Source organism: Lissotriton vulgaris, chromosome 4_1 (assembly GCF_964263255.1).
Source record: "Lissotriton vulgaris chromosome 4_1, aLisVul1.2, whole genome shotgun sequence".
Classification (NCBI taxonomy): Eukaryota; Metazoa; Chordata; class Amphibia; order Caudata; family Salamandridae; genus Lissotriton; species Lissotriton vulgaris.
This window is the reverse complement of record NC_141691.1, coordinates 1,832,714,505-1,832,732,047: the sequence shown is the minus strand read 5'-3', so window position 1 is coordinate 1,832,732,047 and position 17,543 is coordinate 1,832,714,505.

The following is a 17,543-nucleotide window of genomic DNA, read 5'->3' as shown; positions in this document are numbered from 1 at the left end:
GGAAAATGTATTCCTCTTCAACCCTGAGGGTCCCTCGGGGCCAACTAGCCCACAGGGTACCTCCAGTGTGTGCCAGAGAACTGCGTTGCAGAGAGGTGTTCAAAGGCCATGCCCCTTTTTGCAACACTCTGCAACGCAGCTCTGTGGGACTTACTGGAGGTACCTGATGGGCTAGTGGACACCCAGGGACCCTCAGTATTGAAGATTATTTAATTCCTCAACTTAAAATGCGCCACAAGGTGTGTTTGCACACATATCACCTCAGGTCCCGCCCCCTCCCTTCACCACTGTGAAAACACGCCCTGTGGCGCTTTTTAAGTTGGGGGAAAAACTCCCCTTGAGTCCCTTTTTAAGAAGGGGGTTAGTGTGGCCCCCCTTCCTTTCCTATTTTTTTGGCCCTGGGGACCCCATCCCCCAGGACCTGACCCCTTTTTTATTTAAAAAAATAAATTAGGAAAGGGGCTGCGTGGCCCCCCTCCCAAGGCCTTAATCAACCTCGGGGACCCCATTACCCACGGCATGGAGGTTTTTTTTTCATCTTTTGGGGGGGGGCTGCATTGCCCCCCTCCTCAGTCCTCTTATGGCCCTGGGGACCCCATCCCACTGGGGCCTGGCCTCTCATTGGGGACCGTGGGGGGTCCCCAATCCGCCTCATGTCCTAGCAGGCTTCCCGCCTCCTGCGGGAGCCGACATTACTTTTCCACATGGGGAGCTAAGATGCATCTAGAAACACCTAAGAGAAAAACTAACACTGTGGCAGAAATGGAAGGCTTCTTCCCATGCGGGAAGTGTAAAGCCTGTCCTTTTAGCAAAAGGGTTTTAGGCTATGATATACCAGGCCTGAAAAAACGTAGATCTATTACTTCATTCATTACCTGTCAAACACCTTATGTAGCGTACTGCTTGATGTGCCCCTGCAAGCTAAAATACATAGGGAGCACCATCAAAAGTGTGAAACTAAGAATCCTAGAGCACATGCGTGCTATAGCCAACAGGGATATGAAGTCACCAGTTGCCAAACATTTTGCGATTAAACATCACAGCAACAGGGACTTGCTACAATACTTTGGGGTCGATCAGATACCAGAACATGAAAGGGGAGGTAATAGACTTGCTAAACTCAGACGCCTAGAATCAAGCTATATTATTTACCTGCAAACAAAAATCCCCACAGGTCTTAACAGTGGGGAAGAATTGATTGTCCACCTAGGAAAGTAAGCTATGAAGACATTACTGAGGCCACCTTATCATTCGCATGGGAAATCGTATTGTAAACTTTGACAATACATAAAGATATTTTCTGCGATTCCTATTGATAGGAATCGCCATAGCCGATCCACGGCAAGAACTTAATTTGGAGATGTGTTATATATTAGGCCATGTAATCACATTGTTACTGAAAGCTTTAGAGGCATTCATAGGTGTGAATAGGCATTCAATGGTAAAGTTTGAAATATTGATTTTAGAAATGTCAATTGAAAATTTACACGGAATATTATTATAGAGTGTAATAAATGTTGCCGATCCACGGCATTATTAAGTAATGCACTTTAGGGTTCCAAATAGAGGAACCTGAATAGCCGATCCACGGCGATATGTATGCATGATTGGCATTTGGTATCGTTGTTTCTGCACACCGATTGTAATCATGAAATGTATCTAAAGCATTTTGCCTAATTTGCACATTCCAAGATAGCGCTCGTACTTTTTTGCGAGCTGTCCTACCTTGATTTCCACTATGAAACTGCACGCTGCACTTTAAAATGAGCTTCCGTGCAACACTCGCGTTGGCACATTGATAAAGGGCTTGACCCGAAACGCGTTTGTGAGAAGCAAAATATAAATTTGATATAATTTGACAAACACCCCGCGAGTGCTGCCTTTTCTTTCCCGGCTGGGGAGGAGAGTTGGAGCGGTATTTAATACACGGTGCACCACCGTGTCAGCGGCACCCACCGTTTGTGCCGTGTCGCCCTTGGTGCAAACTTGAGCTTCAATATTTATATATATATATATATATATATATATATATATATATTACCTACTGGCGGTCGCCAGTAGGTATATATAGTTAGGATTTTTTCTCTATGGGATTTTTGAAAATTCTATGTCTAATAACTTTGGCGTTTGTGGACGGAATTGGCTGAAATTTTCAGGAAAATGGAACATTTTGTTTCTGAGCAGCCCCATACAATTTGGGGGGGTTTCGTCAAGGGGGGGGCCGAGAAAAAAGGGGGGTCCCAAAACGCGTTTTTCCCATGTTAATTTCTATAGGGCGGTTGGCCTCACTTTTAGCTCGAACGACTGAAAGGATTTGCACGAAACTTGGCAAAATTGTAGGGACTGTTAGCCCGATGTGCCTTTGCTAGGTCTCAATATATGTGCTCCAGTGGATTTTGAGTAATTTAGGTTCAAAAAAAATATATATCTGGGCGGAGCCTAACCACACATCTGATCTGATTGGCTGTCAGCACTTCATCCAAGAAGTGTTGGCAGCCATCTTGGGACCAATATACATGATAGCACCTCATTAAAAAGCATTGTAGTTAATAGAGGGTTTTAGGACTTTAGTTACATTATAAATCATTTGTTGATGGTACCATACTCGTTTTAGGAATTGTGGTGGGTTCTAAGGTGATTTTACCATGTGAAAAAACCTTCTGCTGTGATATCATGAATATTGTTTGAAAGAAAACTAATATCTCATGATTTTCCCACAGTGGTTTGGAAGGGGATCTATAAGCTAAACTGAAAGCATATTTTCTGTAAATTCACATTATCTTTCTCAGTCATGTGAAAATGAAGTCTGACATTCTCAGTAAAACATGTACATCCAACAAGGACAGAGACTGTCAGTTGATTCCTTTGTGTTCTACTGCAGCCTCCTAGAGTGTTCTAAAGAACAACTAGAGCGCTAACAGTCCTACTTATTACAAAGGTATGGCACACCTGAAGCCATCTTGATTAGAATAAAGTGGTAACTCTTAAAACATTTAATTTAAAAAGAAACATGAGGGGGTATATTTTGCCATAGAAAGTATGATTAGTGCTGCAGAATGAAAAATTAGTGCACATTTTGAGTGACTTCTCAAATCCTTTTCTATTTCATTAAAACATTCTGACATGCAGTCTCCCAAAATGGCCACCAGAGACAAAAGAGCCCAAATGTAGCCCAAATATCACCCAGATGTAGCCCAAGTATAGCCCAATGACAGAATGTCCCAGAGTGTTCTAAAGAACAACTAGAGCGCTAACAGTCCTACTTATTACAAAGGTATGGCACACCTGAAGCCATCTTGATTGGAATAAAGTGGTAACTCTTAAAACATTTAATTTAAAAAGAAACAACATGAGGGGGTATATTTTGCCATAGAAAGTATGATTAGTGCTGCAGAATGAAAAATTAGGGCACATTTTGAGTGACTTCTCAAATCCTTTTCTATTTCATTAAAAAATTCTGACATGCAGTCTCCCAAAATGGCCACCAGAGACAAAGAGCCCAAATGTAGCCCAAATCAATCAATCAATCAGATACACTTATAAAGCGCGCTACATACCCGTAGGGTCTCAAGGCGCTGGGGGGGGGGGGGGGGGGGTGCCGCTACTGCTCGAACAGCCAGGTTTTCAGCTTCTTCCTGAAGGAGAGGTGGTCTTGGGTCAGGCGCAGGTCGGACGGGAGGGAGTTCCAGGTCTTGGCGGCCAGGTAGGAGAAGGACCTTCCTCCTGTAGTCGCTCTTCGGATGCGGGGGACGGCGGCGAGGGCGTGGTTGGCTGATCGGAGGTGGCGTTTGGGAGCGAAGAAGTTGACTCGGCTGTTGAGGTAGCTCGGGCCTTGGTCGTGTAGGGCTTTGTGTGCGTGGGTGAGGAGGCGGAAGGTGATTCTTTTGTTGACGGGGAGCCAGTGAAGGTCTCTCAGATGTCCGGAGATGTGGCTGGAACGTGGGATGTCGAGGATGAGTCTGGCTGAGGCGTTTTGGATCCGCTGGAGTCTCTTCTGGAGCTTGACGGTGGTCCCGGCGTAGAGGGCGTTGCCGTAGTCCAGTCGGCTGGTGACGAGGGCCTGGGTGACGGTCTTCCTGGTCTCTGTGGGGATCCACCAGAAGATCTTCCGTAGCATGCGTAGGATGTTGAAGCACGCCGAGGAGACGCTGTTGACTTGCCTGGTCATGGAGAGGGAGGAGTCCAGGGTGAAGCCCAGGTTTCGTGCATGGTCTGTCGGTTTGGGTGCGGTGCCCAGGGCGGGAGGCCACCAGGAGTCGTCCCAGGCGGAGGGTGAGGAGCCCAGGATGAGGACCTCCGTCTTGTCCGAGTTCAGTTTCAGGCGGCTGGTCGTCATCCACTCGGCTACCTCTTTCATCCCTTCGTGCAGGTTGGCTCTGGCGGCGGCGGGGTTGTTGGTCAGGGAGAGGATCAGCTGGGTGTCGTCGGCGTAGGAGATTATGCTGAGGTGGTGTTTGCGTACGATGGCCGCGAGGGGGCTCATGTAGACGTTGAAGAGGGTGGGTCTCAGGGATGATCCTTGGGGGACGCCGCAGATGACTTTGGAGGCCTCTGCCTTGTACGGTGGTAGGCGGACTCTCTGTGTTCTTCCGTCCAGGAAGGAGATGATCCATTCCAGCGCCTTGTCCTGGATTCCGATGTTGCTGAGGCGCCGTACTAGGGTGCGGTGGCAGACCGTGTCGAATGCCGCGGAGAGGTCTAGGAGGATGAGGGCCGCTGTTTCTCCATTGTCCATCAGGGCTCGGATGTCATCGGTGGCGGCGATGAGGGCGGTCTCGGTGCTGTGTTTGGCTCGGAAGCCGGACTGTGAGGGGTCGAGGGATCCGTTCGTCTCGAGGAAGGCGGCCATCTGCTTGTTGACGGTCTTCTCGATGACTTTGGCTGGAAACGGGAGAAGCGAGATGGGGCGGTAATTCTTGAGGTCGGTGGGGTCCGCTGTTGGTTTCTTGAGTAGAGCGCTGAGTTCGGCGTGTTTCCAGCTTTCAGGGAAGATGGCGGTGTCGAAGGAGGTGTTGATGATGTCTCGCAGGTGGGGTGCGATGACAGCGTCGGCCTTGTTGAAGACGTGGTGAGGGCAGGGGTCGGTCGGTGATCCGGAGTGGATGGAGTTCATCGTGCGGATGGTCTCTTCGGTGCTGATCGGGGTCCAGGCGTGGAGGGTGGTGGTGGGGGGGGGGTGGCTGGGGGGGGTGGCTGGTCGGTCGTGGTGTGCGTTGGTTGGTTGTTGAAACTGCTGTGTATGTCTGTGATCTTGTTGTGGAAGTATGAGGCGAGGGAGTTGCAGAGGTCTTGCGATGGGGTGATGTCGTTGTTTCCTGCGCTGGGGTTGGAAAGCTCTTTCACGATGTTGAAGAGTTCCTTGAAGTTGTGTGCGTTGTTGTCCAACCGGTCCTTGAATGCAGTTTTCTTGGCGGCGCGGATCAGCTGGTGGTGTTTCCGGGTGGCAAGTTTGTAGGAGGTTCTGTTGTCCGGTGTCGGTTCCCTTTTCCAGACTTTCTCGAGGGCTCGGCAGTTCTTCTTGGAGCTTTTGAGTTCGTCGGTGAACCATGGGGCCTTCTTGCTGCCGGGTCTGCTGGGCGGGGTCCTCAGCGGGGCGAGTTCGTCCGCGCAGTTGCTGATCCACTTCGTGAGGTTGTCGGCGGCCTGGCTGGGGTTCGCTGAGCTGGCAGGAGGGTGTTGGCTCAGGGAGGTGGCGAGCTGGTCTGCTGTGATCTTGTTCCAGCTTCTGCGGGCGGTCTGTTGCTGGTGTTGGTGGGTCGTCGTTCTCTTGAAGGTGAAGTGGACGCAGCTGTGGTCCGTCCATTGAAGCTCTGTGGCGTGGCTGAAGTCGATGTCTGTGCTGGATGAGAAGACGGCGTCGAGTGTGTGTCCGGCGAGGTGGGTGGGGGTGGACACCAGTTGCTTGAGTCCCAGGTTGGCGAGGTTGTCGAGCAGGGTGCTGGTGTTGCGGTCGTTGTTGTTCTCCAGATGGAAGTTGTATCACCCAGATGTAGCCCAAGTAGAGCCCAATGACAGAATGTCCCAGAGTGTTCTAAAGAACAACTGAGCGCTAACAGTCCTACTTATTACAAAGGTATGGCACACCTGAAGCCATCTTGATTGGAATAAAGTGGTAACTCTTAAAACATTTAATTTAAAAAGGAACAAAATGAGGGGGTATATTTTGCCATATGAATTATGATTAGTGCTGCAGAAAGAAAAATTAGGGCCCATTTTGAGTGACTTCTCAAACCCTCTTCAATTTCATAAAGAAAATTCTGACATACAGTCTCCCAAGATGGCCACCAGAGACAAAAGAGCCAAATTATAGCCCAAATATCACCCAGATGTACCCCAAGTATAGCCCAATGACAGAATGTCCCAGAGTGTTCTAAAGAACAACTAGAGCGCTAACAGTCTTACTTATGACAAAAGTATGGCACACCAAAAGCCATCTTGATTGGAATGAAGTGGTAAGTCTGAAAACACTCAATTTAAAAAGGAACAACATGAGGGGGTTAATTTTGCCATAGAAAGTATGATTAGTGCTTCAGAAAGAAAAATTAGGGATCATTTTGAGTGACTTCTCAAATCCTCTTCTATTTCATTAAAAAAATTCTGACATGCAGACTGAAACATGCACTTTGAATACCAGCAGCAGACGTCCCTGGTGAGCAGTAGCTTTACTACAGTGATCTAATGTGCAACTAGAGTGCTAACATTCAGAATTTATGGCAAATGTGTGACACATCTGAATGCCTTCTTGATGGAACCAAAGTAAACAAGCATAGAAAATGCAATAGATCTCGCCCTCGTTTAAGTTAAAGCCATTCTGTTTGTAATGAGGTGGCTTTTTAGCTTTGCTTTTATTAGTGTTTTTTCAACTTTCATGTAAATAACATGCATCTGTATGCATATAAGTATATGTATGCATGCATTTATGTTTGTATTTATATAGATATACAGATGATATATGTTTATATATGTATGTATATATATATATATTCACTGAAAAAACCATAGGCTATAGACCATATATAGTTAGGAATTAGCATTTACAAAACCTTGAAAATTCACTGAAAAAACCATAGGTTATAGACCATATATAGTTAGGAATTAGCATTTACAAAACCTTGAAAATTCACTGAAAAAACCATAGGTTATAGACCATATATAGTTAGGAATTCGCATTTACAAAACCTTATTTTACTCACACAAAACCATTGAAATTCCATATATAGTTAGTTGCAGTAACTATATATCGCGCACCCGCAATCCACTGCTGATGATGTCACATATTACATCATTCATGACATGGTCAGTGACATCACTGATGACATCACTGATGACATCTCAAATGACATCACTGATGACATCACTGATGACAACATCCAGTGACTGTATGTTTCTGTAAAGTAAAAATATGTCTTACATATTGAAGAATGAGTGGATGTATAAGTGTCTGGATGAAGGATTTAGTAGAAGCATGACTGACTGTATGAGTGAGTGATTAAATGTGTCTCACTGAGTGCATGGGTTAGTGACTAAACTGTCTTAATTTGTGCATCATTATGTGTTGTTCTGTAAACTGTTGCATGTGTTGATAAGTAGCTATATGAGTAACTATATGGGTTATTGATTGGTTGCCCGAGTATTTGTATGGGAGACTGAGTGTGTGTGTGGGTGGCTGGGAGGTGTATGACTCTGTGCATAGATGTGTGAGCAGTTGATTCACTAGATGTATGGTTTCAAAAGTGCATGTGGAAACAGCTGTATGGGCGGTTGACTGTGTGAATCAGTGTATTGGTGAGTGAATGGATATCTCAGTGCTACATGTCAAAGTAAGTACATATGTAAAACACAGTACATGTGAGAGTTGACATATATGAATAACTGTGCATAAGAGCCAGTGAATGTGTGAGTGGCTGTATGGATCATTGTGAACTTGTATCAGGGATTGTATAAGAGAGTAAATATGTGTTAGTATATGTTTGAATAAGTAAAGTTTGTATAACTGTATAGTTGAGGAAATGGAGGTGTGATTGATTCTTTGCATGACTGACTAGGTGTGTGAGTAACTCCATGGATGAGTGACAGTCTGTGAGTGTCTGTTTACACTGATTGTATCTAAGGTTATATTAGAGTCTGAAGAGGTTCATCGTATTATCACATGAATGATATCATTAGTGATGTGATCAGTAATGTCAAATGAGATGTCATCAGTGATGTCATCAGTGATGTCATTTGAGATGTCATCAGTGATGTCATTTGAGATGTCATCAGTGATGTCATCAGTGATGTCACTGACCATGTCATGAATGATGTAATATGTGACATCATCAGCAGTGGATTGCGGGTGCGCGATATATAGTTAGTGCAACTAACTATATATGGAATTTCAATGGTTTTGTGTGAGTAAAATAAGGTTTTGTAAATGCGAATTCCTAACTATATATGGTCTATAACCTATGGTTTTTTCAGTGAATATATATATAGATATATATATATATATATCAAATCATTGCAGAATCCAAATTTCGGAAGGAACCACACGAACGCTTGAATCAGGCTCTTTCATTTAATATCATCTTGCCAGCAAAGAGCAATTCACGAGAGCAGTAGTTAACATCTTGCAAAATAATGTCAAACGCGTTTCAGGACCCAGAGTCCTTTCTTCAGTGGCTTCTCGGAGGCACAGGGAAAACGTTTTCAAAGCATGCAATCTTTCATTTAATTCCTCCCGCCCTGATGGGCGTGGCATCAGGCATTTTGGGAGATATACATGTATGAGTGACTATATAAAACTGTTGGTGAATGAGTGGATGTGTATATAGATTTTGGAATTACTGAATAGGTTCTTCTAACTGATATATTTATCTCCATTGTTTTGAAAATGTTAGTTTCTATTTTCAGTCTATTTATATTAGGGTGAGCGGAGGTCTGCCACTCTTTCACGTGGAATTTCAATGGTTTTGTATGAGTGAAACATCCAGCTTACTATAACATGTGTGAAACCTATGGTTTTTTCAGTGAATTTCCAAGGTTTTTTAAAATGCTAATTCCTAACTATAACGAGGCTAAAACCTATGGTTTTTTTCAGTGAATTTGCAAGGTTTTTAAATACTAATTCCTAACTATAAGATGCCTAAAACCTAAGTTTTTTTCAGTGATTATATATATATATATATATATATATATATCCAGGCTCACTGCTCCAAATTTCGGGGCACTCTTGCAGCGGGTGCTAGTCTGAGCGCGTCAGAGCTTCGCGCTTGGAATATAAAAGCTCTCTCCCTCCCGGTCCTGGGTGGAAATAAAGACAGCACACACGGGAATTCTCGTGGGTAGCAACTTTACTCGCACAGACGCGTCTGTGCGAGTAAAGTTGCTACCCACGAGAATTCCTGTGTGTGCTGTCTTTATTTCCACCCGAGACCGGGAGGGAGAGAGCTTTTATATATATATATATATATATATATATATATATATATATATATATATATATATATATATATATATATATATATATTACCTACTCGCGGTCGCCAGTAGGTAGTTATAGTTAGGATTTTTTTCAATGTTAAATCTCAAAATTCTATTTGGAATAACTTTGGCGCCAGTTGACGAATCTGACTGAAAATTTCTTCAAAATGGCCTCGCGGGTTCCGTTCCTTCCCTGAGAGTTTGGGGGGGGGTTTGTCAAGCGGGGACCGAGATAAAAGGGGGGTCCCAAAACGCGTTTTCCCCATGTTAATTTCCATAGGGCGGTCGATTTCACTTTTAGCCCGAACGGCTGAATGGATTTCCACCAAATTTGGCAAAATTGTAGGGACTGGTAGCCCGATGTGCCTTTGCTATGTCTCAAGATATGTGCTACAGTGGATTTTGAGTAATTTAGGTTAAAAAAATTATATATATCTATAGGCGCACTCCGGTGCGCGCACCGGGGAGCGCACCAGGCGCGACACGCGACTTGCGCACGGAAAGCTGATTGGCTCACGGGTGTCTGTAAACATTCAAAACAGTCCGGAGCGGCCGCCATCTTGTGTCTCGGTAGGATCGAGACACAAGAGGTGACATAAAAAAATGGAGAAATTACTATAAGGGGGCAGGGTAGGCCCCCTCCTGACCCCCTAGGTTTAATGTGGGGGCTAAAATAGGGTCCCGCGGGGCATTTTTAAAAAATATTTTTTTCCGATTTGCGCGGGGGGAGCGCCCGGTACGCGCACCGGAAAGTGCACCGGGAAGCGCACCGGTGAGCGAAGCACGGGAAAATCCAGGACCTTATTTATGAAGGCCTTGCGACAGTTTTGCTCCGCCTGTGCATCACTTTTTGTGACGCACCAGCGGTGTAAAAAAATGCGCATCGTTGCGCTATATTTAAAAAGTGACGCATCTAGGTAGATGGGTCACTTTTTAAAACCCTGCGCCACATTATACTTGCGTCAGGTATAATGTATGCAGAGGGGGCGCTCCCCCGCAAAAAGCTTGTTAATAGCGACGCAGTGAAATCTATGAGATTTCACTGCGTCACCTTTAGGATGCTGTTGCGTCAAAATCTTGCGCCTGCCTCACAGCAGGTGTAAGACTGACGCAAGACCATTCACAAGGTGCTTTCCCCATGTGAAAGGACGCATTACTGGAGTTGCGTCACTTTTGTGACGCACTCCAGCAATGCGTTACTTTTGTGTTTACAGATACGTCAGAAATACTGACGTATCTGTAACTCCTTGCCACATGATTCGTCATACATTAAATATGACACATCTGGAATGTTGTAAGGAGTGCGCACAGAAAAGTGACGCATCACACCAGCGGTGTAAAAAAATGCGCCTCGTTGCGCTATATTTAAAAAGTGACCCATCTAGGTAGATGGGTCACTTTTTAAAACCCTACGCCACATTACACCTGTGTCAGGTATAAAGTATGCAGAGGGGGCGTTCCCCCGCAAAAAGCTGCTTAATAGCGACGCAGTGAAATCTATGAGATTTCACTGCGTCACTTTTAGGATGCTGTTGCGTCAAAATCTTGCGCCTACCTCACAGCAGGTGTAAGACTGACGCAAGATCTTTCACATGGTGCTTTCCCTATGTGAAAGGGCGCATTACTGGAGTTGCGTCACTTTTGTGACGCACTCCAGCAATGTGTCACTTTTGTGTTTACAGATACGTCAGAAATACTGACTTATCTGTAACTCCTTGCGACATGATTCCTCATACATTAAATATGACACATCTGGAATGTCGTAAGGAGTGCGCACAGAAAAGTGATGCATCGCACCAGCGGTGTAAAAAATGCGCCTCGTTGCGCTATATTTAAAAAGTGACGCATCTAGGTAGATGGGTCACTTTTTAAAACCCTGCGCCACATTATACCTGCGTCAGGTATAATGTATGCAGAGGGGGCGTTCCCCCGCAAAAAGCTTGGTAATAGCGACGCAGTGAAATCTATGAGATTTCACTGCGTCACTTTTAGGATGCTGTTGCGTCAAAATCTTGTGCCTGCCTCACAGCAGGTGTAAGACTGACGCAAGACCTTTCAAATGGTGCTTTCCCCATGTGAAAGGACGAATTACTGGAGTTGTGTCACTTTTGTGACGCACTCCAGCAATGCGTCACTTTTGTGTTTACAGATACATCAGAAATACTGACGTATCTGTAACTCCTTGTGACATGATTCGTCATACATTAAATATGACACATCTGGAATGTCGTAAGGAGTGCGCACAGAAAAGTGACGCATTGCACCAGCGGTGTAAAAAAATGCGCCTCATTGCGCTATATTTAAAAAGTGACGCATCTAGGTAGATGGGTCACTTTTTAAAACCCTGCGCCACATTATACCTGCGTCAGGTATAATGTATGCAGAGGGGGCGTTCCCCCGCAAAAAGCTTCGTTATAGCGACGCAGTGAAATCTATGAGATTTCACTGCGTCACTTTTAGGATGCTGTTGCGTCAAAATCTTGTGCCTGCCTCACAGTAGGTGTAAGACTGACGCAAGACCTTTTACATGGTGCTTCCCCATGTGAAAGGACGCATTACTGGAGTTGCGTCACTTTTGTGATGCAATTCAGCAATGCGTCACTTTTGTGTTTACAGATACGTCAGAAATACTGACGTATCTGTAACTCCTTGCGACATGATTCGTCATACATTAAATATGACACATCTGGAATGTCGTAAGGAGTGCGCACAGAAAAGTGACACATCGCTGTTTTCACGCAGGGATGCGTCACTTTTCAGAAATGAGGCCTCCAGTTTATTCACTGTGTCACCTCTAGGACCCTTTCTTGCGTCAATACGACCCTTTTGCATACATTACACCTGACGTAGGAATAATGTGGCGCAGGGGTTTACAAAGTGACGCATTTACCTAGATGCGCCACTTTGTAAATATGAATAAATAAGGTGCATTTTTTATTGGACTGATGCGTCACAAAAAGTGATGCTTTGGTGGTGTTAAAGTGACGCATGGCTTCATAAATGAGGCCTTCTGCCTTCAACTCCAGCAATGCATCTTTTCTTATCCTTCCACACCCCTGTTCCTTTTCAACATTTTCTTTGAATATCAACATTCCCCATATTCACTCTTTTTCTCCTTACTTTCTTTCCTAACAATCACCTTCTTTCAGTCCTCCTACTTCACTTTCTTTCTCCTCTCATACCTTTCTGTTCTTTCTTACTCATTTTCCTTTCCATAATCAATGCACTCTATTTCACTTACTCTTTTTCAGTTTTTTAAGAATATAGCTCTTTGATGAGAATTGGAGGTAGTTCTGAAAAGAACTTTTTGTTTTCTTCTTATTTCTAAACAGGAACAAAAACAGGGAATGGAAACTGCTCAACAGGAGCAAACAAAACACAAAAAATTAGGGGTGGGAAGGGCAGCGATTGTTTTCTAATGCTCGAACCATGAGCTGTACACTTAGTTCTCCAAAGGTAAGCAGTTGATTGCAGTATCTGCATCTGAGGGCACCATGGTTAAAAGCAGGTTGAATGTTCGGAACCAGCTCTTGTGATCTCCCCCTCCCAGAAGAAGTTGCTCCTCCGGTGGATGTAGAGGCCCCATCACTGGGAACCTCTTGTGCCAGAGCCCTGACACTTTCCCGGGCAAAATTCTGGGGGTGCTACCTCTCCACATATCGGATCATTGTGAAGTTTCCAAATGAGTATTTTTTTAAGGGGTTACCCCGTGACAGCACTTCTTTGCAGATCCTGCACTCGACTTTTGGAGCATTCACTTTTTTTGGTTAGGTGGGATTTTAAAAAATTTCCAAGGCAAATGTTCCTTAACTTTTCGTTGAGGAGGCTCTTCATTGATAAATTCAGGTTCTTCATCACTGCTGGATTCTCTGGCAGCCATGGTAAAACTAAGAAATATCCAGGAGCAAAAAGGCAGGTCTTGCAGTCACAAAAGTGAAAGAAGAAGTGAAGGAAATGGGTGGGGATTTCATTCTTTGTAAAAAAAAACTGTTAGCAACCAATGAAAAGTGTTATTTTAAGGTCACATGACTTGACGTGCTTACGCTGCGCGCTTCGGAGCGCTTCCGGGTGCGCACACGCGGCGGGAAAGTAGGCGCTTCCGGGGGCGCACACGCAGCGCGAACGTAGGCGCTTACGGGGCGCATACGCGGCGCGAACGTAGGTGCTTCCGGGGGCGTACACGCAGCGCAAACGTAGGCGCTTCCGGGGCGCACACGCGGCGCGAACGTAGGTGCTTCCGGGGGCGCTTACGTTGCGCGCCGAAGTGACATCATCATAGTTTTACGGAAATGCAGAGCTTACCGGAGAGCTTACCGGAGAGCTTACCAGAGCGCGCACCAGAGCACCCCAGGAAAAAATTATATAAAAAAACCTCAAAAATTAATACTTACACAAAACAGCAAATTGTAAACAAAAACATAGGTTAAAAACTCGATATAGAAAGGAATTAGCATTTAAAAAACCTATGAAATTCACTGAAAAAGACCATAGGTTTCTCACCAGTTATAGTTAGGAATTAGCATTTAAAAAACCTATTAAATTCACTGAAAAAAAGAAAGGTTTCACACCAGTTATAGTTAGCTGGAAATTTTATTGACATAAAACCATTGAAATTCCCACATTATAGTTAGTTGGACTCACTATAACTTGCGCGCCTGCAATGCACTGCTGATGACGTCACATATTACATCACTCATGACATGGTAAGTGACATCACTCATGACATCACTGATGACACCATCCTTGTGACAGAGTGAGAGACCTCCTTTCAGTGTAATGTAAGCCTTGAAACACATATTCAAGAATAGTATTTAACATTTTCAAAAAAGTGGAGATACCCATACCAGTTACAACAAACAATTCAGTAATTCCACCATCTATATACACATCCACTCATTCACAAACAGTTCTATATAGTCACTCATACATATACTCACTTATTATATGTAGTGATACACCTATACATCCTGTTACACTTCGACAGTCATCCAAAAGTTACTCACACACATATTCACACGTGTAAAAAAAACTAATGAACATTCATTTATTTGCATATACAGCAATACACACACTACCACTTTACTTCTAAGAATACTTACACATACTTACTCTCTTAAACAATCACTTATATAAACACATACTAATTTAAACAGGAACTCTTATAATCTCTCACTCTCACATATACTCACTTTTATAAATCAATACTGACATATACTAGATTAAAACATATGTCATTACTAAAATAGACAATAGTGAGACAGTTGTTTACTCACTAACATACACATATACACACTCATACATCCATACAGTCCTGTACATATGCTGTCTTCAAAACACATACAAACAGTGAGTCAGTCACCAACCCATATAGCCACTTATACACAAAGTGAAACACTGATACATACATTTCAATATATAAAAGTTACTTGCTAATATATGTATTCACTAAGATACACTTAATAAGGCAGTTAACCAATCAATTCTTTAAAAAACAAACATCCATTTACACACTTATTTAACCATTTATTCTTCCATCGTACTTTACAAATACATATAAAATAAAATTATTTTTCAGAAAGACACACATTCACTGGATGGTGTCATCAGTGATGTCATGAGTGACGTCACTGACCATGTCATGAGTGATGTAATATGTGACGTCATCAGCAGTGCATTGCTGGCGCTCAAGTTATAGTGAGTCCAACTAACTATAACGTGGGAATTTCAATGGTTTTATGTCAATAAAATTTCCAGCTAACTATTACTGGTGTGAAACCTATGGTGGGTACATATATCCCTAGACAAACCACTGGCCAAGCTGGAAATACTGAACACAAACCATATTGTGGGATATCTGAATGGGATACAAACAATAGTACCACAAGGAACAAATCAATAGAGATAAACTGTACAGAAAGCAAGATTATAAACAGGTGTAAAGATATATATATATGCAAAAAAGAAGGAGAGAACTCCTGTTAGAGCACTCTCAACACCAGCGACACTCTAGATCCGCTCACCTCAAATGTCTGTTTTATATCAAAGTTTTTAAGCATAGGATTAGCACAGTGCTATCCAGGCCGAGATAGAAAATGACAAAGTATTTTGCTATTTATACAGCAAAGTCTTTAAGCATAGGACTAGTACAGTGCTGTCCTTGCCGAGCTGTAAAATCACAAAAGCCATTTATCACTCCAGGCACAATATTACAGCTTTGAATTGGTAAAATACCAACTCAAGCCAACCTGAAATGAGTAAAAACAACCCATGACACAGTGTTTCGCTCTAATTAGAGCTCTTCAGAGAGGTATAGCTTTGTCCAGACACAAGGGAGCACCCAGTATTAAGTCTAAACAAAACCCTTTCAGGCATAGAGTGACGCATAAATTATGCAAAAAAGAAGGAGAGAACTCTGGGCAGTTCTCCAGTTTAGGTGGAAAGCAGGTCCTGTTAGAGCACTCTCAACACCAGCGACACTCTAGATCCACTCACCTCAAATGTCTATTTTTCTATCAAAGTTTCTAGGCTTAGGATTAGCACAGTGCTATCCAGGCCGAGATAGAAAATGACAAAGTCTTTTGCTATTTATACAGCAAAGTCTTTAAGCATAGGACTAGTACAGTGCTGTCCTTGCCGAGCTGTAAAATCACAATAGCCATTTATCACTCCAGGCACAATATTACAGCTTTGAATTGGTAAAATACCAACTCAAGCCAACCTGAAATGAGTAAAAGCAACCCCTGACACATATGCACACTGGAAAACTAAACACCGACTTCCCTTACAAAGAAATGGAAAGTTTGCATCTCTGCAGCCTCTCCTTTTTTTCACCTTATTCATTTTCCGTTCAATCAACACATCATCCACAAATACACACACCTACGTACTGCCTTTCTTGTCTGGGCTTGTCAATTATTCTTCTTAAATTTCAAAGTGCAGGCCCTTTATTCAGCCTTCTTCATAACTACTACTCATCAATAGCAGTGGGTAATTTCCACACTTCCGTCCTTTCTTGCGTCCTTATTACCGCACACTATGTGTACTTTATGCACTAGCTTGCTTCCTTAGATGTGTTACCCGTTTCTCTTGCTCCCACTGCGGAATCCAACACCCTATCTGTGTAATCAGCTGGAAATCCAAAGATTCTCTTCGCTGACAAGGCAATGGGTAGTTTTTTGTGTCTCCAACCTTTCTTATTTTTCACGTTTTTCATCTTCCACTCAATCAACACATCATCCACACATACACACAACTACTTGCTGCATACCTTAGCTGTGATTATCAACTATTCTTCTATTTTATATTCCTATTCAAAGTGCAGGTCTTTATCGAACATTTTCTATTGTAACAAGTACCCCAGCCGAAGACATTGTAAATTTGCACACTTGCTCCCTTTCTTGGCTGGGGTTATCAATTATTCTTCAATTTCATATTCTGATTCAAACTCAAGGCCCTTTATCGAGCGTTTTTGTTGTAAATACGGTCACAGGAATTCTGCTCCGAACCCAGAACTGTGCATAAATATTTAGGACCTCAATAAATTACGGTGCACCAAAACCCACCTTAATACCCAAACCCCCTACCAGACTAGCAATCAGTGATTCATTAGTTCTTCGTCCTATAGCAAAAACACCAATGACTAGTCAACCCAGAATATGCGACTTAGATTACCTCAAGTAAGGTAGATAAAAAAAGCACTTGTTCATTATAGTCTTACATCAGTCCAAAACAAGGAGTAAATAAAGACATGTGCAAGTTTGAAATGTTTATTTCTAACGCCGTAATCTCATGCACAGTACCTTAGATAATACAACCAAACATATTATCAGAAACAAGGTTGTCAGCATTGTTACTATTCCATAAAATACAAAGGGAGAAAGCATCTTATATTGCTAACGGGAAACAGGTTTAAAATATACCTACATTTCACCCTCCCTACCTACCAGGTTAGTTTATAACTACAGAAGGTCTCATATAATTACATGGACAGCCCCATACCTCTGGTACTCAGCAGTAGTGGATCACATTGAGTTCTGCACAAACTGTCAGGATACGAATGTTCTCCAACTGTGTCTAAGTAT